Here is a 22,821-nt window from a genome sequence, read left to right on the forward strand (position 1 = left end):
CCCCCACTAGCCCCAGCAGAATCCCCAAAACATCCCAGCCCCATTCTGGCCCGACACCCGGGCATTCCAGCTCGATTTTACCCCCAGCACAATCCCCGGGTATTCCAGCTCCACTCTACCCCCGGCGTCGGCACATTCCCTTCACCCTAGACTCGCATGCTTAGCTTGGCGGAAGCTTTTCAACGCCAACTGTCTGTTTGCGAAAACGTTAACCCGCGCCTACTTCAACAGCAAGCGCGCCAGCGTGGGAATTGCATCCATCTGAAGCACGGTCCAGGCCACTTCAGAAAATGGGTTGATTTATTTTATCTGAGTGGAACTGTCTCTTCTGAAAGTGAATAAAGTCCCACACAACCATCATTATTGGGCAGATTGGGCGAGCATTCAGAACGCTCTTTATTTTAGCGATTCGCACATAACTTTTTTTTAAGATTACTTTTGTTTCAGGGCAAATCTCGCTCGGATTTTCACAAAGTTCACGATTTAAATTAAGGATTTGTCAATTCACATTGATTGTAAAGTGGTGAAATCAGTTAATTCACCTTACATTGGCAAAGGGTCCATTTCGTCCATTTACACTGTGAAATCTTATTCTGTGAGAGTAGACTGTAGGGCGTTATAACTCGTTTCACGCTACTAGTCGGGAGCGAAGGGACGACTCGCAGATAGTGTTTGATAGTACAGAAACGATGGAGCAATCTACCAGGAAAGAGTTTCAGGTGTTTACCCGGCTATGGAGCATGCAGCCAGCGACTGGCACTCACTTGTAGACTAGGACGTGGCAAAAATAGTTGTAATTGAGTCAGTTACAATTAATAGAATATTTTTTTTACAGAACATACCCAAAGGATGAATGATTTATGTTACAGATTAAGTTAAATTAAACATTTGAAAACATTCAGCTGCAATGGATACTTGGGTATTTCTCTAAAGTATGGAGATCTAACCCCTAAGATAACTTAGTATTTAACCCCTGATTGAATTTATCCCCTAGGTGTTGTTTTCCTTAATTTGTCAGTGATATTTAAGTTTTACTTGTAATAATGAGGGATTTATTTTATTTTGTATCTGTCTATTTTTCATTATTAAAACCTAGTAATTGATTTTCTTGCACTTTTGTGTAGCTGCATATTGAATATATAATTATTTAACAGATGGGTTCTAATTTTGTTTTCCAGTAAATTACTGTGTATAACTGACTTGAACCATGCATGCCTGTAGTCCCAAACGGGGAAGTGATAGCTCACTAGAATATTTACTTCCATCAGATTCTATGGTTCAGAGCTGTTGCTAGTTTCAGGCAAAAGGCTCCTCCAAAATACCAAGCTCTTCAGAACACTGCATTGTGTTTTCAAAATATCTGATCCACAGGTTCGGAACCTATTATTATAAACATTCTTCATTATTTTTAATTAGGTGTACTTTAAGTAAATTAATTTACTTCTCATAATGCTTCAAGCACTGTAATGCTCAACTGATCTTGTACTATTTATCAGCCAAGGCATTCTTCAATTAAATAATGAGTGCCTCTGGTTTCCTGTCTCAATTAAGTTGCCCCAATATGCAGAATGAAATCTGTGTCTCAGTTGCCTTGACTCTGGATATTCTGTTCTTGCACAATACTTTCTAATACATTTTTGGTAATCCTAATCCTAAATCCTTCTCTGAAAATGCACATCTTAAAGCCACATATTTGTGGCTGTCATAAGTTCTTTGGCATAATTAAAAATTTCCTTGGCGTAATTAAGGGCATTTCATAATCACTTTCAGCATAATAGGACATCAAAAGGGTATATTCTGAGAAATTTGAAAATTTTACTTTCCTGCCAGTTTAAACATTTTTTAAGCGAATCCTAAAATGTGTTTCTTTATCAAACAATAGATTTGTCAAAAAGAAAAGTCTGTTCAAGTGGATGAGTTTGAAAGAGGATCTTGGTCGATGAGGGAAAAGTCGAGCGAGGGAGTTTTGTAGTGTGGTGTTTGGACAATTAACTGCAAGGTTCTCTGTGATGTAAAATAGCTATGTACCGAGACAGGGTTTGTGGCTTCAGAGGAATGTTGTTACAAGGACAATCACAAATGTGATGTTTAAATGTAAGGCTAAAATTTAGAATTGGACAAAAATGATTAAAGCCTCTCGAGTTGAAGAGATGGCGGCCACGGAAAAAGATTGGCTAGTAGGCAGAAATATGAGGATATATAAAAACAGAAAATAGGTTCAGGAGTAGGCCATATGACCATTCGACTCGGCACCGCCATTCAATGTGATCATGGCTGATCATCCAAAATCAGTACCCGTTCTGGCGATTTCCCCATATCCCTTGATTCCCTCAGCCCTAAGAGCTAAATCTAACTCTCTCTTGAAAGACAGTCATGTTCCTCAGGGCTCAATGTAAATACATGCGACTTGGGTTTTTAAAAAAAAAAGGTATAAAGAGAACTCAGAAATATGTTCAACTTTTGTGGAGAATATAGGATAAAACAGAAAAAAGTGTAATGAAATTTTACATAATGTGTGAAATGATATGTTTTGGTGGTAATGCAAAGAGGCAGTAGGAATCCACTGTTCCAGTGTTAGAAGGGGTGAGGAAAGGGAAACTAGAGCTGTATTTCCCTAAATCTGTGAAGGTGGCTTGACTAGTTAGCAAGTTGGTTTAAAATAAATATGTGAGATAATTTTCCGCCTTCATTAAAGGAGTAAATAATAAGGCAATTTCCTTCTAAACCATTACAATTCTCAAAAGAATTTTAGGTGTGTGGTGCCTATCTAGAATTGGAATGTTGCAATAGTGATCATTGTTCTGAAAAGGCTGGTTGAAAATACAAGTTCTGGTTTATGGAGTGTGTTTATATGCGCCATTCCACAACTTGGCATAGATCTACTAATGTTATCAGAGGTTCAGGCAATGTCTGACTTGAGCGTTTAATGAGAATTTGAGTTGCGAGCAAGATGAACAAAAATGGTGGAATTAAAACATGCCTGATACAAATAGAACCAAAAATGTGCAATGCTTTAATAATATCCAGCAAAGAGCTTCATATTGACCCCCTCCTAGTAACTGTTATTAGATACACCCTGAGATACACTGCTGTACATGTTCCTGGATGAGGAAAAAATGGGGGGCAGTGTGGATTTTTGTATTGCAAAGACTGTTGTCATGGTAAGGAAATCATGCATTTCCTTGATTTTAAATTTTGCACTTTGTAGTTCGAAGGTGCATTGAAGGTGTCTGCAATTATTGATGATATAAGAAAACTAAATTCATTCACTCATTTTGACCATCTCCAGTAACTGCAGTTGAACCACTGATTCTCAACTGGTTAATTGTGATCTAAAAACAAGTTACAGCTTCGGGGGTCTGAAAGCAGATTCCAATTGATGCTATCAGAGCTGCACATGACCAATTGAAGAACTGACTTGCTTTGTTAATAAATAAAATTTAGCTTCAAAAATTTAATGCGACATAATATAAGGCACACAGCCAATAAATTTGAATCATTAAGCATGAATTGGTCAGAAATGTCTGAAATTTGTTTGATTTCAATGTGACAAGTAACACCAGGCTTGATGCGTTGGTGTTGGACAATGCAATAAAAAAGAGCATTGAACACAAACTGTCGTCGCAACAAAAAAAAATTTTTTGTTGAGAGCAAATGTGTGGTCGAGGTATCTCTTTTACACTGTGGTGGTAGAGGTATCCCTTTAACAATAGAGAAACGAGGAGAATAAAATATTGAAATGGTTGCAAATCTGAACAAGGTCCCGACCCAAAACATCACCCATCCTCTTTCTCCAGAGATGCTGGCTAACCCACTGAGTTACTCCAGCATTTAGTGTCTATGTATTGAAATTTTTAAAAATGGGAGAAAAACGTGTGACATGCTTTGTGAGTTCTTATCCTAAATGGATGTCCTGTCTCATCCATTCATGCCTCTCTATTTCTTCTCTGCTCATATTTTTCTTTGCGTTGTCACCAGACCACTGTGCTGAATCAAACTGCAAAGCTGAGCACATTTGTGCAACAATCCACCTTTGTTCTTGAATGAGTGGGAAAGAACTGCTAAAGTATACTCTTTTTTTGTTGCAGATCTTATATTTCAAGGCGGAGAAAATAGGATTCCTGCAGTGCAACTTTTTCATAGTCAGGACTTTCTTCAAAAAGTTGTGTTGCAAATGCTTGCATAGCTAATCCTCAGACATAGTCCGCAATCACTTTCTTTACATTTTTTTTTTTTTTTTTTTAAAAGCATTCAGCTGTGATTTGCAGAGGTTGCTGATTAGTAACTTCACGCTTCTGTTTGCCAGATCCTGTCAAAGTGAGCAAAAAAGAACGTAATTATTGAACCCTTGGTTTTAAAAGGGTGACCTTAAAGTGGCAGCAATATGGTTTCAGTGTTTAAGCTGCAGTTAACATTGGTAACTGAGGTTTTAGATATTTTTGTTAAACTGCACCTACAATGAGAGAGAGATTGAATACTGAGGCCAAGTGGTGCTCTGAAGAAAATAGTAAACATATCTCTGACTGAAGAACATGTTATTTGTATGTATTCTGCATTTAAATTAGAATATGTGCAATTCAAATATTGTTTTTCAAAGTTGTAGCATATTTTAATTTGTACCAGAAGTGACTAATCATTTTCAATAAAAACAATTATTGCAGAGTATTTAACCCAAGGATTGACTTGCGGCAGTGCAGGGTTGGGGCTTTTCACCTTGATAACAAACTTAAAGATGTTAAAAAGAATGAAATAAGATAAATATTGAGTTGGATGGCCTTTCCACGGGAAGTATTGGATGGAAAACGTGCATTTACTAATTGAAATCAAACTTGTTTGTTAGCTTTTGGATGAAATCACAAAATAAATAACAAACCATGTCCCCTAGCAGCAAGTTAAGAGAAATGTAAGCTATTTACTTTTGGTTCTGAGCAGAATAACATTTTTAGTTTTTTTTTTCCTCACTTCCTTCTCTTCCTGAGTTATTACTGCAGCATCCATGTGACTGTTCTCAAATAACCATTCCCACTGGAAAGAGATTAGTTTTCTCCACAATACTTGCAGTATTATTTTTGTCCATTTCAATCTCAGTAGAGCTTCAACAGCAATGCATCCCTGACTGATCTGATGCTCCCAATTTGCAAACCCAAATTTTATTTGCACAAATTGTTTCCCAATCTGGAATTCAACATTCCTAGTTACCAATCTGGCACTCCGATAGTACTCTGCAACACTGGCAAATTAGGAAAACTGCCAGTTTGCACGTATCATCAAGTTAATTACTTTATTTCCCCCATTTTCCTTCCCTACTTGTTTGTGGCCTTTGACCTGTTGTAATTCTGCATGATTCTGTGAGTATTCTCTATTTTGTCTTGGATGGGGGAGAATTAATTCGCTTTAACAAGCCTGAGTTTCTTGTCTGAAGTGATCAGCTGAAAATTTAATTCTGCCAGGTTTGAAAGATAAATAATCAGTTCTATAATTTAAGCTGTGAGTGAGCCTGGAAATGCCTTTGTCTCTTGTACACCATTAATTATAATTGTCTAGTTGCTATGATTGTTCTGCAACTTCATAGTAAATGCAAATTTGCTGCATTGGTGTAAATGGGGCATTGCACTCGACAAGCAAGCTTGGCCAAACAGGCTTTTGCCAAAAACTCACTGGTACTGCCATGTGCATTGATTCGGGTGCTAATTAAGTTACCAATTTAGTCCAGTGGTTCTAACAACTGATAAATATTTTAGTTGTTGAAGGTTTGTGGCAGCGTGGTCCCAGTTCAATGTAGCATGATCCTAGAAACCCTTGGGCAGATCATAGTCGTCAGCAATAATGTGGCAAAGAAACTCTGTGTGAGGCTTTTTGCTTATGGTTAATTGCAGCCTGCTCCACGCTCTCAATATCTCGCATCTCCATCATAACAAAAACGCTAAGGTTCCGAACCTGTTAATGCTAGTAATAAAATATGATTTTTTTTTGTAAAGCATGTACATCATTGAATGTTCATACTATACTATATGAGGTCAATTTTGTTGGATGGAGCTTTCAGCTGCTTAAACTTGCCTTTGATTCCAGTTTTCAAATAATCCAGAATTAAGGCTTGTTGGTTAGAATGGGTGTCAAGGGTTATGGGGAGAAAGCAGGAAAATGGGATTAGGAGGCAGAGATCAGCCATGTTTGAATGGCGGAGTAGGCTCGATGGGCAAATGGCCTAATTCTACTACTATAACTTGTGAATCCATAACTTGGTTGTGAAACTCTGCATCTGAAGTTTGTTGCTGAAGAGTCTTCTTGGATTCATCAGCTGAGAGGGAGCGACTTTTTACCCTTTTAACTCCCCTCTTCCCTGTGGGTGGAGATAGAATATTCCACAATTCTGTTTCGGAGTAGAGAAAGATTCCTTTCCGGTGTCTAGGAGCAAGAATTATTTCACTATCATCTAGACATTTCCATTTGTGGAAGCTTGTTGTGCAGTTAAGTTTCCCTGAAATGTTTTCCAATTACAACAGTGTTTCCACTGGGTTGTAAAGAGCTTTGAGATGTTCTGAGGTTGCCTAAAGTGCTATCTTAATGATCATATTTGTATTTGCTGTCATGGTTTTGATAATACCAAAGGGCAATTTAATTTGCCGATGACTTGGAAGTAAATTTCTTCTGACCAATAGAAGGCAGGATCTCCCGAAAATACAGGTCAACCACCAATTTTCAAACAACTGATGATCCGGCACCTCCTTTAATTTGGACAAAATTACGAGAGAGTACTTGAAATTCCATGGGTGGCCACAGATGGCATCGTCTGTGGCATGTGCTCTTTCGGGACATGTCCCTCTGTCCTGAATGAGTTATTTGTTTTCATCTGCAATTGTTGGTGATGACCCCTCAGTTTTGTGCAATTCTAAGCTAATTTTGCTTACATCAAGCCTAGCTTTTGGTTCTAAGCAAGGTCCAAGTGACAGTCAAGGTGTCAAGCATAAGCAAACTTAATTTACATTTAATATTTGATTTGTTTAAGTTTTTAGTTGTCCATTGTGCTTTAGAGACACGGGAGGGGTATAACTAGTAGGTCAGAGGTTTATTGTTGTATTATTATATTGAGACCTCTGTTGGTCCAGCAAAATGGATAATCTGGCAATGCTCTAGAAACAATGGTGTCGGAAAATCGGTGGTGGACCTGTAGCTGGTTGTAATACAATGAAGGGACCCTGGCTCCACATAATCTGTTGGAATTCATCAGGGGTAAGGATGTGAAGGCTTCAGAGTTAAGAGAGGGTGTGCTGATATTCCAGCTCACATCTGTCTCAGGAAGGAAGAAGCATTTGAGACGTTGGCGCGCATGGGGGCTCATAAATCCCCAGAGCCTGACCAGTTTTACCCCAGCTTGCTGACGGAAGCAACAGGTGCCATTGCTGTGGCCCCTGACCGAAAGGTTAGCATCTTTGTTAGTCACGGGAGAGATACCAGAACACTGGAGGATAGATAATGTTATCCCCTTGTTTATAATGGGCAGTAGAGACAAGCCTGGAAACCGTAGACCTTGAATCAGTGGTGCGGTGAAGATTCTGAGGGACAGGATTTATGTTCACTTAGAAAGGCAAAGATTGATTACCAGAACACTGGAGGAGAGATAATGTTTATCCCCTTGTTTATAATGGGCAGTAGAGACAAGCCTGGAAACCGTAGACCTTGAATCAGTGGTGCGGTGAAGATTCTGAGGGACAGGATTTATGTTCACTTAGAAAGGCAAAGATTGATTAGGAGGAGATGGCAGGGTTTTGTGCAAGAGAGATCATGTCTTACAAATCTGAGTTTCTTGAGAAGGTAATAAAGAAAATTGATGAAGGTGGAGCAGTAGACGTGATTTGCATGAATTTTAGTAAGACTTTTGAGGCGATCCTGTCAGGGAAGACCGGTCCAAAAGGTTAATTTGTAAGGGATTTGGGGTTTGAATGCAGACTGGATCCAATATTGGCTTGGTGAACAGAGGTGCTGGATGGGTGTTTCTCTGACAGAAAATCAGTGCCGTGATTTACCACAGCGCTTGGTGCTGGAAGATTTGTTTGTTATGTATAATGTGACGACATGTCCCCTTCGAGTTCTGCTCCTCACCTGGCCACAGGCAAATGAGCCACAGTCAAATCCAATTAAGGATCATTGGTCCCCACACAGGAAGTAGGGGAAGTGATTCCAGGTTGTCTCTGGATATAAAGCCCATTGGGCGAGTTCACCTTACTGTGTGTGTATTAATTAATAACTGATGCTACTACTATACTGGTGGAGAATGTGGGCATGAGTGCACTTGGAAAGTGGTTGATATTTGCATCGCTTTGCTTTAAACCTGAAACTAAAGATTACTGCTGGGAATAACAGTCATTGAATGTTTGGGTTTTTTTTTGTGCCATTTATCTTTCTGCTGTTTTTAATGGAGACATTATTCCATTTAAAATAAGTGGATTTCTGTCTCTGCTAAATTAATGGGCTGATGAAGGTCATAGAAATGCATTAGGGTTTCCCCTGCCATTGTTGCTAGTAGTGATTTTGTGCCTCTGTGGCTCTTGATACCACTATTTTGAGAGGCAGTGGTAGAAATAATAATTGAAAGATAATGATTTTTTAATATAAAATGTAATCCATGTATCAGTGATCTGATGTGGGGATAAACCCTGTGCCCTCATGTTGAATTGACTGATAGACTTTGGGCTGTACTCTACATTTTGTTATTGATGACTATTGCACATTTGTGATTGACCTAGATGTGTCCTTGAGCTCAGCAGTGGCATCATAGTCATACAGCATAGAAACAGGACCTTCAGCTCATCTCATCCATGGCACCCAATATGCTCCATCTAAACTAGTCCCATTTATCCATATTTGGCCTGTATCTCTCTAAATCTTATCCATGTGCTTGTCCAAGTGTATTTTAAATGTTGTTATTTATACTGCCACAACTTCCTCTTCTGGGGTTCATTCCAAATGCCCACTATTCAATGTGTGCAAAGAGTTCCCCCTTGTGTTTGTATTAAATTGTTCTTCTTAAACGTGTTCCCTTTAGTTCTTAAGTCCCCTACCATGGGGGGAAAAAATCACCTTATCTATCCCCTCATGTTTTTCTACATCTCTACCTTTCAGCCTCAAACTAATAATGTCTTAGCCTGCCCAACTTCTCCTTTTAGCTCAGGCCCTTGAGTCTTGGCAAGAACCTCATAAATCTTCTGTGTCCCTTTAGAACTTAATGCCACCTTTCTTGTAGCAGCATGACTAAACCTGAACACAATACTCCCATGTGTAGTCTTACCTTCATCTTGTACAATTGTAATATAATGTCCCAACTTGTACACTCAATATACTGCCTAATGGAGGCCAATGTACCACAAGCCTTCGTCGCCACCCTGCAAAGTCACTTTCAGGGACCTATATACCTGTATTCATAGATTCTTCTGCTTGACGACACTAACCAGGGTTCTACTGTTTATTGCAGCAATCCTCCCCTGGTATAACTTCCCAAAATGCAATACCCTACACTTATCTAAATTAAATTCCATTAGTCATTCCTCTGCCCACTTGCCCAGCTGATCAAGATCCTCCTGTAATTATTGAAAACTATCTTCACTGCTTACAATACCACCCATTTTAGTGTTGCCTGCAAACCTACTAATCATCCCTTGTACAATCTCATCCAAATTATTGATATTGAAGACAAACAACAATCCTAGCGACACACCACAAGACACAGACCTTGGTCTAAGAAACAACCACCACCATCCGCTTCCTATGATAAATCCAATTCTGTACTCAGTTAGCTAACTGTACCTGAATCCCATCTGATCTAACCTTCCAGAGAAGCCAGCCATGTGGAGCCTTATCACACGCCTTGCTGAAGTTGATGGCCCTGCCCTCATCAACTTTCTTGGTTACTTCAAATACCTCCATCAGATTTGTAAGACATTCTTCTGTGTATGAAACTATGCTGAATATCTATAATCAACACTTTACACTTCCTCCTGTTAAACACCATCTGCCACTTCTCTCTGTCAAATAATGTAGACGGGAACAAAGATGGTGAATGCATGGTTATGAGGGAAGGATATGGTTGGGATTGTGGGTAGTTCATGGTTGAGGGAAATGAGAGATTGCAGGGAGCGCCCAAGTGTATATATACAAGAGAGTGTTGAGGTAGCGGTGTGAAGAATCATTGAAAATATGGAAAGAAGCATGTTAGGATGCAGTGAACAGATTTCCCTTTGGCAAACAGTGAATCATGTTACTGTATTAACCTAGCAGATCGAACACTACATACCTATGTGAGCCAAACCCTTGCCTAAAGGTTAAAGTTAACCAATGCATTAACTCGGGGCCTCCTTAAGCCACGTTAATTCATATTAAACTAGTTCATAACTCTGAATAAGAAAGTCATGAGTTGTCAATCAATGGTCTTGAAAGGTAGCTGAATCAGTGGACATCAAGCAAAGGCATAATCAAGCTCCATTGTAAAGCCTCCTGCAAGCACTCAACGGTATGCCTGGTTCACCCATAAGGAACGCTGACTTCAGGAGGCTGACAACCACTCATTAACTTTGCTCCAAGCCTGGAATCAGTACCTTGAACCAAGGAAGTGGGAGAAAAATTGGAAGAAAATTGTGTTTTAGAAAAGCCATGCGACTGGTTATGGGAGGGAGAGAACTACAAGAATAAATGTTCTTGAAAGGCTCTAATTGCTTTGTGGATTTCAGTCAGTCACTTAGGATGACGTGATGGGGTTTCTATGCAATAATTTGTGGTAATAGTTTTTATTGAATTTTCTATTTTAATGTTAAAGAACTTTTGATTAAGATCTCCCTTATGTTGAGAATGTCAAGGAGCTCGTATGTAACGATAACCATTATCGTTGTCGGCATGTCAAACCTACCTCTTTCTGCTTCTTATCTCTGTAACGTGCAGATGTCTGGAAAAAAGTGGCACTGTTGTATAACAGCCTTGAAGAATGTCATGATAACTGTCAGAAAGGCTTAAAGTGCTGCAAAGGAGGCTTTAGAATCAGTTCAGTAATTTTGTGCTATTGACAATCAGATGTAACGAATGACACGTAAGCCATCTGAGACATTGCATTATTGTACCTTAGTTTAATTTGGAGATACAGCATGGAAATGGGCCCTTTGGATCACCGAGTCCACACCGACCAACAGCAACTGTACACTAGTTCTTTCCTACGCTCTAGGGACAATTTACAGAAGCCTATTAACCTACAAACCTGCACGTCTTTTGAATGTAGGAGGAAGCATTTGGAGAAAACCCAAGCGGTCAAATGGAGAACATGCAAACTCCGTACAGACAGCGCCTATAGTCAGGATTGATCCCGGTTTTCTGGTGCTGTAAGGCAGAAACTCTACTGGCCATTCATTCTAGAATTGGGCACTGCAGGCCAACAACAAAATTGGCCCTTTAGAACTGAAATTGGTAATCATTTCATCACTCAGATTATGAATAATTCTCTAACCCAGAATGATAGTGAATTGCTGGTGAGTGTAGATAAACTGTAGAGTAGGCAGGTGAACTATAGATGACATTTAACATAGTGTTAACTGATATGTTTTAGTGCAGTGCAAAGGTGAATGTAGGAACAATGGGGACCTTTGAAATCTTTGAAAGGCATTTAGTATGTTGACAGGGTAAGTTCATAAGTCATAGAAGCAGCATTTGTCATTTAGCTCATCGATTCTACTCTGCCATTCAATCATGGCTGAGCCATCTTTCCCTCTCAACCCCATTCTCCTGCATTTACCCCATAAACCTTGACACCCATACTAATAAAAAAAAAATCAAGAGTAGTGGAAGCAAAACATTTCCAAAACACATTACCATGTAGAGTCCAAAAATGGGAAAATTATTTTTAATCTGTAAAATATTGGATAGTACACAATTAGAATATTGTGTCTAACTTGAGGCCCGAGAGAGGGTGCACGGCTTCCAGGGCTGAAATATTTCAGCTGTAAGGTTACATCAGAGAAGCTGGAAGCTTAGAGATACAGCGTGGAAACGGGTCCTTCGGCCCACTGAGTCTGCGTCGACCAGCGATCCCCACACAGTAACATTGTCCTACACACTAGGGACAATTCATACTTCTACCCAAGCAGATTAACCTACAAACCTGTAAGTCTTTGGTGTGTGGGAGGAAACTGAAGATCTCAGAGAAAACTTACTGACAGCACCCATAGTCTGGGTTGAACCCTGGTCTCCGGCGCAGCAATTCTACTGATGTGCCACTGTACCACCCCTGGGCAAAAAAAAACCTTTAAAGGAGATTTTATAGCAGTGCACAAGATGATGGTTTAGGGAGCAAATTGAGATTGTTCCCTTTGGCAGATGCCTAAATTATCCCGTTAATGGGATAACTTTAAGGGAATCAGATAAAAAAATTATACAAAAGGTACTAGGTGAAGGGGGAGAAAGGAATTAGAATCTGGAAATTTTGTTTACAGAATAGTTATGAAATGGAATCCAATGACAGTGAAGATTAAGTAAATCAAACTGTCAAAAGGAGATTGGATAAATACTGGAGAGAATATAAGTAGCAGAGCATGGATTATCTTACTCTTACTGCCTATTATGCCTCCTGGCATGTAGGGCAGCAACGAAGGAGCATGGATTAACAGTGGGGAAATGTGATTGAAGGTGATGCTCCAGTTGGAATTAGCTTTGAATGAGCTGAATGTTGCCCTCGTGTGCCACAATAATTCCATGATTCTATTCGATAATGTTGGGGCTGATCATAACAGAGATTTGAGTAACTATTTGGAATCTATAAGCAATTGGATAGTGTGCAACATGAGGTGAAGGATTGGCCATCACCTTAGTAAATAGCAAGAGGGTTATTGGGCACAATGTTCTGGAAGCTGACAATTGTTCTACAACTTACACCAGTCTATGCTTGAAATGGGTCTGTTGCTGTTATCTTATAATGCCACACTAGGTCATTTGGATCGGCGTTGTGGCGCAGCAGTAGAATTACTGCCTTGCAGAGCCGGAGACCTGGGTTCGATCCTGACCACTGGTGCTGTCTGTACGGAGTTTGTACGTTCTCCACGTGACAGTGTGGATTTCCTCCGGTTTCCACCCACACTCCAAAGGTTTGTAGGTTGATTTGCTTGGTATAAGTGTAAATTGTCCCCAGTGTGTGCAGGATAGGGTTAGTGTGCGGGGATCATTAGCTGGTGCGGACTTCATTGGCCAAAGGGCCTGTTTCCATGCTGTATCGCTAAACTAAATCCATGCTGACTCTTTGGTCTTTCAGCTGTTCTGGGTTGAATAGTAAAAGCTGATCATTTCAGCTGGGATATTTACAGAGTACAGAGAATTCTTCCATTCTGTTTCCTTGCAAGATTACATCAGTCCTAGTTCTGAGATGCAAGAGGGTAATGTGTTAGCTTGGTATATCACCTGTCAGACTCTCTCAATTATGTATTTTTATTCCAGATTTCTGCATTAAGTAGTAGCTTTGGAACAGCAATTTTGAGATGAATTATGTACTTTTTATTTACAGCAGAAATATATATCATCTGAAGTTGGTAAGCTGTGATAAATCTAAATTTTGTATTGTAGTTGTACTATTCATGCTAGAGTATTTTGTCAGTCAAAATAGAAAATGCAATTGAAGGAGAAATCAGTCTTTAGTAGTGACTGTGCAACTGTATCAGCCACTGATTATACTTGCATCAGTGTCAATGTTTGAATTGAACTTGGTAAAACTGTAAGTGGGGAATTGGCTGCGACAGTGGCTGATGCACTGACTACATGTAAGACTAGCAAACAAAGACAAATTCCTTCTCCCATCCGAACCTCACCTATGAGGAAGTGCCTTCCCATGCATGTGGTATGCAGTAAGTACCGAGTGTGCTTTAGGGTATATTGTAATTTTTTTAACATTTAGCTATTTTGATGGGAAAATGGGGAGGGTCCTTCTCTAGTCATATACCACTTGGCACTGTAACATCATGGTACTTTCACATTTACTGCACGTTCTGATGTTCCTGGATGCAAGTTGGTTGACAGCTACATCTCCACTTTTGGATTAATATAAAGTGGAATCTCTGTGCTGTAACACGATAATAACAGTAATATGTCCAGACTTGCTGTGCTGGGACTAGTTTCAGGGTTTTCCAGTTTGTATAACATACGAGAGTTGAAGGACATGATTTTAACTGAATTAGTTACAGGCTTAACTTGAGAAGAATTTTCCTTTTCAATTTTATTTTGTGTGAGGAGATTTTCCTTGTACGCTTCAAGAAGATTTGTTCTGCAAAAATGGATCATCTAAATGCGACACGGGATATATATTTTGTCTGGTTTTGAAGTACTTTGAAATCTTGTTTAGCAGGATTTGTCTTTCAAGGAATACACTTTAATGCTTGTACTTCAAAGATCAACCGAAAGATTTTATAGTTATTTGAATAAGCATGTCGGCAAAGAGGAAATTTACAAATTGTGTTGTGTGATCTTTATGTAGCGCTGCACTTTTTCACCAACTTACTCACCATTCTCCTGTGCTGCAAGTGCAACATGTTTTGTTCAGATCAATGGTATATTTTAAAAGTTATTAAGTTTTAAAAGTCTTAAATGGCGCATGCGCAGATTGGTCTCCTCTCTTGTCAGTCAACGCCGCGGCTGGGATGGCGACGCCACTTCCTGCACCGCGGCCTCTCCCGCCTCATTCACAAACTCCTCTCTCCCCTCCTCACAGTAACTTGTCTACTGTCTGCCGCATCACCGGCGGCGGAGTTGGGAGGGAGTTCAGTGGAGGCCCTGGTCGCGTCTCTTTCTCCCTCACCCTCTCCCCGCCCGCCCTCTGCAGTAACGGCAGACTCATCTACCCATCCCCCCGGGTGAATGGATGCGACAGTCCGTCTCTTCCGCTGCCGCTGCTGCGGTAACTCGCCCTCTCGGAGGAGATCTTCTCCAACAGCTTGTCGAAACTCGTGGTGCCCACCGTGATGAACTCTGGCCCAGCGGCGGTGGGCACCACAAGTTTCACCACGAGAAGGGCAATGGGGGAGGTGAGGAGGGATAGTGAGGGGGATAGGGGCATAGGTGGGTAGGGAGGTGGAGTAGTTATGGAGGGAGTGACTGAGGATAGGGGAGAGGTGAGGGGGGATTGGGGAGGAGAGGGGAAAGAAGAGGTAGGGGGAGGGAGTGCTGAGGATGAGAGGAATTGAGCCGCACCTGCGCAGTTCGGGGCTATGTGTGAGTGGTGGAATATTGCATTGGAGGAACGGGTTGCGTTGGGGAATGGTTGAGTGGTGGAATATTGCGTTGGGGGAGCAGACCCCATGGGTCTGCACTTGGTCTAGTGATTGTAAAAAATCACATAAACCCACCAACCTGCTCTTTCAGGTGTCTTTTACCCCCATCTGCAGATTAATCTGTAATTAACACTAGACTGATCAGCCACCTCAGAACCCACAAAACTGGAGAGGAAGCAATCCTCAGTTTCCGATGCCTCAGATGGAGAAGTAGACATGAATACATTTCTGATTTGGACATGTTTTCTCTTTATTTACACTAACAGACAGTGGATACAGCTCGATCCTGTGCAAAATCTGCCGTGCACATTAAGTTCAGCAGCTACCACAAGTGATATTACCTAAAATTTATGAATGTTGACGTTGATTTGGCAAATGCTTTGTTCTTGATCAAGTAATTTTAACTGAGGTTTTAAGACATGAAGGGAAAGTTCTGTTTACAAAAAAGAGAGTGAGAAAAGCTTTCAACATTGATTTGACTGAAGCATTCCAGGTGTTCAGTAAATTGGTGTGTTCACAGACTGATATCTTGTCCTCCCCAAGCCATTCAAATTGATCATTGCCTGAATAAAGGGCCTATCCTACTTACGTAATTTATTTTGGCGACTGCCGGTACCTGCCATAGTCGCAGCAGATCGCCGAAAATTTTCAACATGTTGAAAAAAACATGTCACACTTCGCGGTGTCATGCCTGTGAGTAGTTTCCCAAAGATTCGTACCTTTTTCTAGTCGCCGCTGGATTTTCAACATGCTGAAATTTTTCGGTGACCTGCTGCGATATGACGGGTGCCGGCAGTCGCCAAAAAAAATCGTGTAGCTAGGACAGGCCCTCTACCTTGAGTTCTCACTAGAAAATCAATGGGCAGGTGTTGCTTGTGGTGATGGAGCTACAACTAACTTGTTACTTAACAGTACCTTAACAGTTTAATTAAATAATAAAAATTGTTTTTGTTGAATCTTAATTTAATTATTTCACACTAATAGAAGAACACTTCAAGGTAGTTTTTAATGGCTGCACAAGAACACGTAAAAGCCCAATTAGGACCTTGTATCCTGTGATTGCAGAGTGTTAAGCATTATTATTAAGTTGTTGTTTCTGTGTGAACATTGCTGATTGGTCTGATGTAGCTGTAGTCCTTTGGTGTGAATTATAACCGGTTTTGTGAAAGCCCATCATTGACATGACATATGAATCATGAGTCGTACATTATGACATTTTACAGTGTGATTAAATGAGGGGGTTTGTTTGCACCTCCACATCACTTTTATAAATTGAAGCTTCACTATGTATGACACTTAATTTGATTTTCAACTGAGTTTAAATGATGGAGGACACAGTGTTGGAATAACTCAGCATTTCTGGAGGACGTGGATAGGTGATGTTTCGGGTCGAGACCATTCTTTAGATTTAAATGGGGCAGGGGTTGTGTGCATTGCAACAGTGGAGTGGTAGCATTAGACTGTGTAAACTGAGGCTGTATTCTCTGGTTTGAGGCGATCTCAATGAAACTTACAAACTCCATGACAGAATAGATGCAAGAAGGAAGGTTCCCTTGGCTGAGGAATGTAGCTGAAATCTTATCCTCGTATCTGGGTGGTGAGACCTTGAAATTTTCACCTCAGAGGACTGTGGAAGCTTTGTCATTGTGCTCATTCAAAAATTATTGACAAAAATTTACCGAATAATGAAAGGTGCAAATAGAGTGGATAGGGAAAGGATGTTTCCACTGGTGGAAGAGTCTAGGACCAGAAATCATGGCCTCAGAATTATAGTGTGCTCTTTTAGAAAGGAGGTGAGCAGGACCTTTTCTTGTCAGAGGGTAGTTAATCTGTTGAACTCATTGCCACAGAGCGCTGTGGCGGCCAAGTCAGTGGATATTTTTTAAGGCAATGCCCTATTTACCTTCAATTTACCCAACACCAACTGAACCTGTATTTCACTGAAATTCAAGTCTTTTCCAAATACCCTTTGTTCCCCATGAACAACTTTTTCTGACTGCGAGGGACTACATTTGTTTTTAAGGCAGAGATAGACACATTCTTAATTAGGGTGTCAAGGGTTATGAGGAGAAGGCAGGAAAATGGGATTAGGAGGCAGAGATCAGCCGTGATTGAATGACAGAGTAGACTCGATGGGCCAAATGGCCTTATTCTACTCATCATTTATGAACGTGGAAATTTACGAGAATCGAGAGATATGAAAATAATGCTGAAAATGGTCACAATCGTGGTGTATGGTACAACGGACTGTGCTATTTGGCTCACTCCTGCTCATATTTCTTATGTTCTTTTGTTTTGTGGTCTTTTTGAACAAACTTGGACCAACCCAACATACAAATTGGATTTCCCTATTTTGTGCTGATTGAACGGTACTTTTATTACTGCAGCAGGGGCTTCCCTGGATTACAAATGGCCTGGTTTATGTAAATCTGACATTATGCAAATCCTCCCATAAATGTTTAGACCATTGTTCAAGCAGCCACGAGAGTGGCCAAGTCAGTGGATAGTTTTTAAGGCAATGGATGTTTTTTAAGGCAGAGATAGACACATTCTTAATTAGGGTGTCAAGGGTTGAGGAGAGACGGCAGGAAAATGGGATTAGGAAGAGATCAGCCGTGATTGAATGACAGAGAGACTTCGATGGGCCAAATGGCCTTATTCTACTCATCATTTGTGAACGTGGAAATTTACGAGAATCGAGAGATATGAAAATAATGCTGAAAATGGCCACAATCGTGGCGTATGGTACAACAGACTGTGCTATTTGGCTCACTCCTGCTCATATTTCTTATGTTCTTTTGTTTTGTGGTCTTTTTGAATAACAACAATAAAATGTTTCATGGTATTCATTAATGACTGCATGCAATAAATTCCATTAGTTTAAGGATTGGGTTGTGTTAGAACAATTATTCAGTGAAATGAGAGAGTTATAGCAAGCATATGTTGAGCAATACAAAGTTGGTAGCCATAGTAAACAGATTTTTCAGGCACAGAGAAATTGAGTTATGACTGGTTTTCAAGAATGGAATCCTTTTAGACTTAAGGGCCTGTCCCACTTTCCCGACCTAATTCACGACCTTTTTTACTCGTGGACATTTTTCATCTGGCTAGAAAAACGCCCCAACCTACTAGATGCCACGAGTACCTACGACTAGCATCACGACCTACCTATGGCCTCCTACGACCTCGTGACGACCATGCTGCGAGTATGAGTCGAGGGAAAACTCGGCAGAGTTCGTGAAAGTGGGACAGGCCCTTAATTGTTAGAAGTTGTTTCATAGTCAAAGATGCCTGGTCAATTTTTTAAAATGGGCATTAGTTCTAACACAAGGGGTTAAAGCATACACTAACAAGATTTATTTCATGTAATGTATCTGACTTTTAAAGGAAACATTGTGACAATCTCCAAGTTTTGAAGTGAGCTGAAGAGTTGAGGGTAGTTTTTGGCTTAATTGCTGGCTGATTTCAAAATAGACATACTTAACATTTAAGATGGAAAAAAAAACAGTGGGTGTAGATTGGACATTTCACTTCACTTAATGTGGTACTTGTTAAATACAGTTTTAATTCCAGCCAGTCAAAGAGCCTAAACATTATTTTGAGGGTACTTAAAATTTATAACAATTAAAGATAAATTCTACTAAGGTAATATTTGAATGGCAGCTGTTGACATGACATGCTATTGTGCCAGTGATTTGAGCTAGTTATCCTATTAAATACTAGTTTTAGAAACATGCAATTTCTGGTCATGCAGTAACCTCGATTCAGGTGAAGGCGATATGTGCAAAATGCAGAGGGAGAGGTGATGGATAATTTGGACTATTTGCAGGCTTTCCAGGTTTAAAATTGTAAGTTTGGGGTGACATAGCGGTAGAGTTGCTGCCTTACAATGCCAGAAACCTGGGTTTGATCTTAACTGTGGGAGCTGTTTGTAGGTGGGTGCGTGGACTTTCTCTGGGTGCTCAGATTTCCTCCCACTCTCCAAAGACATGCAGGTTTGTAGGTTAATTATCTTCTTGTAGGTAAATTGTCCCTATGGTGTAGGATACTGCTAGTGTACTTGTGACCGAGGGTCAGCGCAAACTCGGTGGGCCGAAGGACCTGTTTTTGCACTGTATATCTGAAGTTTAAAGTAAAAGTTTAAGCTGTAACTGCAGAGTCTGAAAATTCCTGAACTGAAGATGATGAGGAATGATGAATTTCCCCTTCACCAGATGTTCAACGTTCCTGTTCATTAACAATTTTTTGCATTGAACGAATTACACCTGAACTTGTAGAATTGTGCTTTGTTCACCATTTTTGAAGTAACTGGGAAGTGTAATTTTCTCTTGGTGGCTGCTTGTATAGCACTGATGTGAGGTCTTGTACTCCAATACAATTTTCATCTGATTCTATTGATGATGGATGAAGGATAATGGAAGGAAATGTTTGAAGAACAGTTAAAGCTAGATTGTAAGACCAATTAACAACTGAGATCCTTGATTGTGCTCGAGTCGTGCTTTTGTTCAACATGCTGGTTTTCATATGAACAATGAATCAATCTAAATCACTTTGATTTTAGGAAATTGGTTGATGCAAACAGCTTTCAGTTCTGTGGGAAGGAGTTGAAAGAAAATTCTGTAACTTTACAACCTAGTCATTTTTCAAGACGTTAACAAGTATTTTATTTTTAAATACTTTTAATGATAAAGTGAAATGTTAAATTTATGCCATTAACAAATGACTTGCTTGTTTTTTTTTGGTTCTCGTCAGATAGGAAGAGCACCTCACGACCACGGGGCTTAAATTAACAAGGGAATACATTTTGCATAATAAATGTGTGTTGTGGGGAATGGATGAAAGTAATCAGGAACAAAAATATGGGCAAATCTTGCATTGTCTCAAGGTCACTGACTCCCCTGATCTTTGGCTGGTTGTACTCATGAAGTCTTTACTTCTGGCATGTCGATGTGTTATAGCAGTTGTCTTGGTGCAGGCACCCTGCTGCACTTGCATAACTGCTTTGACCGCTGGTGAGGCTGTGTACCAGATTACTCCTGACAGACACATTCTCCCATTTATTTTAATAGTACCTGGGTACTTGAGCAGGATTGACTCTAAACAGACTTCCCAGCTTTCTAACCGGGAGGTTCAAGCTGCCTTGTTGGCCTTCACATAGAGGTCTCCCAATAGCACCAGAGCAGATGTTGTAGTGGAGGTACCACCAGCAGCTTGAGCTCATTTACTAAAAGTATGTGGGTAGGAAAAGTTGAGGAACTTGGGCAGTTGGGACAAGTGTAGATGGGGCATCTTGGTCAACATGGGGAAGTTGGGCCAAAGGGCTTGTTTGCATGCTGTGTGACTATGACTCAGTCCTGCACTTGAGAACTTCAGCTGAGAAGCTTTGGTAAGTCCCAATATAGACAGTAGTGCAGTGACAGACAATGTTGCATTAATTCACTAGGTTGGAAGCAATGCAAAAACAAACTTTGTGCCAAATAGTGAGTTTTAATTCAAATCCCATTGCAGACTTCTGTTGATTGTCAACCATGTATGAAATATGCAATTGGTTGGTATATTGCTGAAACATATTTGCATAATCGCTCATTAAAGAGGAAACTTGTTTTTATAGCAGCTTTCATGACCTATAGTTATCCTGGAATGCTTTGCTGTCAATGAATATGTTTTACTATGTCAATCGAGGGGGTACTGAATTGGAACAGCAATGCACCACTTAAAAGCAATTCTAAAATGTGACTGGTTGAGGAAAGAATGCAATCTAAAAGAACAATGTTTATGCATTCACCTGAAGAGACATCTGAAATGGATGTTGAATCTGCTAAGAATACAGTCCTGAACCATCATGGGAGCCTGGGTTAAGTCAACAGAGGGGCTTGAAGCTAGAAACTTTGGAAATTGACGCAAGAACTGAACTAAGACAACCCAAGTAAATTCGTTTCCAGGTTCATACCTAAAACCTTGGGTTTAAATTGTCTTTCAGAAGGTCATGCAATGCAAAAGAAATTTACCAAGCTCGAGAGGAAATTTATAGCAGCTTTGAGCAAGTTACATAATGCACTCTCTTGGAATAACAAGGGAACTGTTTTTAGAAAGTGTGATTGTACATTGTAAAATGTACCAGACATTCCATGGCATTGTGGTGAGAGACCAGTTCCTGCAGATTTGCGGAGTAAACTGAAAGAAAATTGATGCCTGTACAACGGGACATCCCTAGCGGTGACTGCGGAGGGTTCAAAGGTCCCGACCACGGGTGAACAAGGAGGAAGATGACCGAACTTTATTGCCTTCCATCACAGTGGGAAAAGTTGATTCTGGTGTGGTGGATGTTTATGTTAAACTCTATCGTGTATTGTGTTTTTATTTGTATGGTAATTAAAATGTCACTGTCATGTGACAATAAATGTGAACTTGAACTTGAAATCATAAGTTTTAAATAAACAGAATGAGAAGAAATAAATTATTTATTTTGGGGGTGAATATGCATATATAAAGTTAAATATTTATTGCCTACACTATTCCTTGAGAAGCTGGAGGTGAATCAGCTTACTACATCACACAAATCAGTGTTCTTGTAGATGTGCAATCGAGTTTCATTTTAAGTTTAATTTAAAGATACTGTGCGGAAACAGGCCCTTCAGCCCACCGGGTCCGTGCCAACTAGCGCTCCACGTACACTAACACTACCCTGCAGACTAGGGACAAAAAGAAAGGGATCTTTATTTCCAATCAGTTTAGAGATACAGCGTGGAACCACTGAGCCCTTTGGCCCACCTACAAACTGCATATCTTTGAAATGTGGGAGGAAACTGGAGCACCCAGAGAAAATCCACACGTTCACAGGGAGAACGTACGGACTCCTCACAGACAGCATCTGTAGTCAGGATCAAACCTCCGCCACTGGAAGGATGCTTGGAGGTGGTAATATTTACATGTGCCTGTTCCCCATGAGTTTATTAAGAGCTGAAAGTAGTTTTTTTTGGGGGGAGAACAGTTGACAGTTTGTCCTGCCAACCACGGTGAACAGCAGCCGATTTGGATTTCAAACACTGGTACTTACATTAGCTTGTTTGGTTCTTTCAAATGGAACTTGTATAGATTTGGAACTCGCAGTATAATTATAGCTGTCCAACTTGCTTATTATTGATAGTTTGACATTTTCATTCACTTGACAAACATGCAACTTCAGCAAATTAATTGAATGAATTGATTTGTGGGCAAGTTAAATTAGAATGGGAAGATAGATGCTAACCGAAGCAGTGGTGCATCATTAGAGTTTTTCACTGTAACACTTTAACCCATACTTGAAGATAACATGTGATTAAAAACTTCGCATGAAATTCTATAACTGTGTATTTGGGGCCTGATTTTCAAAAGCTAATTCTGCACATTAGCCTGCGCTGGTATGTATTTGAGAATAGCAGGTTAACAAATCACATAACACTTAGCAAATCCATGCTAATTGCACAAACTTCCAATTTCAATTCAGTTCCTTTTCAAAGTAGACACAATGAACTTCAAGTACTGGAACCTTGCTTAG

General features: G+C 40.1%; 1 protein-coding gene across 7 annotated transcripts in view; it reads left to right on the forward strand.

Moving 5' to 3' along the window:
* tafa5a (TAFA chemokine like family member 5a) overlaps positions 1-22,821 on the forward strand; it is a 599,853-nt gene that overhangs the window by 156,644 nt on the left and 420,388 nt on the right. The window lies entirely within an intron of this gene.

The sequence above is a fragment of the Leucoraja erinacea genome, chromosome 22 (assembly GCF_028641065.1).
Source record: "Leucoraja erinacea ecotype New England chromosome 22, Leri_hhj_1, whole genome shotgun sequence".
Taxonomy (NCBI): Eukaryota; Metazoa; Chordata; class Chondrichthyes; order Rajiformes; family Rajidae; genus Leucoraja; species Leucoraja erinaceus.